The sequence below is a fragment of the Lucilia cuprina genome, unplaced genomic scaffold, assembly GCF_022045245.1.
Source record: "Lucilia cuprina isolate Lc7/37 unplaced genomic scaffold, ASM2204524v1 Scaffold_2858, whole genome shotgun sequence".
NCBI lineage: Eukaryota > Metazoa > Arthropoda > Insecta > Diptera > Calliphoridae > Lucilia > Lucilia cuprina.
The window spans coordinates 3-2,553 of NW_025807802.1; the positions used below are offsets into that span (position 1 = coordinate 3).

The following is a 2,551-nucleotide window of genomic DNA, read 5'->3' on the forward strand; positions in this document are numbered from 1 at the left end:
TCTAGTCTATAGTCTAGTCTATAGTCTAGTCTATAGTCTAGTCTATAGTCTAGTCTATAGTCTAGTCTATAGTCTAGTCTAGTCTATAATCTTGTCTATAGTCTAGAAAATAGTTTAGTCTATATAGTATGAAGTCTTGTCTGTCGCGTAGTTTATAGACTAGTCTATAGCCTTGTCTATAGTCTAGACTAGAGTCTAGTCTAGAAACTAGTCTATAGTCTGGTCTACAGTCTAGTTTATAGTCTAGTCTACAGTCTACTTTATATTTCAGCCTATAGTCGAGTCTATAGTCTAGTTTATTGTTTAGTCTATAGTCAAATCTATAGTCTAGTCTTTTTTCTTTTCTATTGTTTATTCTAAACTCTATTCTATCACACAGTTTCAAGTATTGTTGTCTACTGAATAGTATCTAAACTCTATGGAATAGACCTATCTATATTATCTATTTAATACAAAACGTTTTCCCCATTTTCTAATCATGTGGCCACTCTGGTGGTAATGACAAATCACAGAGTTTCAAGAGTTGTTATTATTGTTGTTGTTATTTTTTTCTTATTGTATTGAATAGTTGTTGTTATTGTTTGTTGCTGGTGTTTTCTTTTGACAGCAATTGTTTACAGTTTCCGTATGTGTTTTTCTTCATGGTGCTCTTGTTGTTTTTATTGTTAATAGTGTTCTCGTGATGTTGCTACAATTTTGTTGTTTTTTTTTATTTTCAAAGTCTATGCAATTCTTAGTTTAGTTGTTGTCCCTGTACGTAGAAAAAACAAACAACCTAAAACAAAACAGCAACAACAAAAATGCAAAAAAAAATATGTTGAAAAAATCTGTAACCGAAAGAATTTGAAATGGGAAATTCTGTGTTTTGTGATGCCTCGGCACAAAATGACAGAAATGACGTAACGTAATATTGAGAATACTTTTGTATTTTTGCTATTGATGATATTATTTTATAAATTTTAAAAACAAACATAAAATGTAATTAACTCAGAGTAATTACACATTTTTTTCAAAATAGTTTTATTAAATAAATTTAAACTTATATTCTCTTTTTTCTGCTTACTTTTAATTTAATTTCTACATTTGTTGGTTATTTTGCATGTTTGTTTTATTCTATTTTTGTTTCTTCTCAAACATTTTTTTCTTTAAGTTTTTTCTTATATTTTTCCACATTTTTATTTACTTTTTACGTTTTGTAACGCTTGCATTTGTGCCACCGCATTCTTTTACACAAAAAATCAATATTTCTTCATTTTTCTTTTCATGTTTTCTCCTTTTGCCTTTTCTTTTATTTTTCGTTTGCACTTCCTACTGATGCATGTAGTATATTTGCCTCTTCTTTTGCATTTTCCTGCATTTTTTACCAGGTTTAATTTTTTATAAATTTCTTTTTCTTTTATTTAATATTAAAATTTAACTATTTTTTATATTTTTGATTGCACCACAAAAATTTAATGCATTTACTTTACTTCCTTAAATCTCTGTTATTTATAAATATGTTTTATTTATTTTTTTTTTTTTGGTTCTGTGGCTTCTATTGTTGGTATTTTTATATTAATAAAATTTGCTGTTGAAAATTTTCATAATTTTCATAAAAATATATTTTCATTAGACACAAGACAAGACAGTTGAAGAAGCAGAAATAAAACGGAAAACTAAAAAAAATATTGCACTGCTTAAAATCTTTTCTATTTAAAGTGTGTCTGCACGTATCTATAGAACGCGAGCAACTGTTTTTATTTTTAATAGTGGAAAATATGCTAAAAAAAGGATTTTAATTTGTTGTTTTTCTCTATTAAAAGAGAGAAAACTGTGATTGTCTCTAGTTGGGCAATTATGGGGGGCATTTTCTCGCAATTTCTCTCTTTCTCAGTCTGCAAGCAGATGTGGGAATTTCTGATTATAATTTTCAGTTTTTTTTTTTTTTTTTTTTGAATGAATGAAAAATTGGATTTTTAGTAATCAATTCAAAGTTTTGTAGAAAATTGATTTTTTATTGAATTTGTTTTAAATGAATAATTGGATTTGAAGTGAAAACTATTAATTTTAGTGAAAAATCATTACTAGCACAATAGGCAATAACTGAACTAAACGAGAACTAAACTAGAACTGAACTAGAGCCGAACTAGATCTGAACTAGAACGGAACTAGAACTGAACTAGAACTGAACTAGCACTGAAGTAGAACTGAACTAGAACTGAACTAGAACTGAACTAGAACTGAACTAGAACTGAACTAGAACTGAACTAGAACTGAACTAGAACTGAACTAGAACTGAACTAGAACTGAACTAGAACTGAACTAGAACTGAACTAGAACTGAACTAGAACTGAACTAGAACTGAACTAGAACTGAACTAGAACTGAACTAGAACTGAACTAGAACTGAACTAGAACTGAACTAGAACTGAACTAGAACTGAACTAGAACTGAACTAGAACTGATATAGAACTGAACTAGAATTGCTCTAGAACTGAATTAGAACTGAACTAGAACTTAACTGGAACTGAACTAGAACTAAAATAGAACTGAACTAGAACTGAACTAGAACT

At 28.5% G+C, this 2,551-nt stretch overlaps 1 long non-coding RNA gene across 1 annotated transcript; it reads right to left on the bottom strand.

Moving 5' to 3' along the window:
* Nucleotides 1-354: 354 nt before the first annotated feature.
* LOC124421144 lies at nucleotides 355-1,943 on the bottom strand. Its single transcript, XR_006941526.1, has 2 exons — nucleotides 1,064-1,943; nucleotides 355-751 (listed from the first exon to the last, which is right to left on the bottom strand). It is a non-coding gene; the product is annotated as an uncharacterized LOC124421144 (long non-coding RNA).
* Nucleotides 1,944-2,551: the final 608 nt, after the last annotated feature.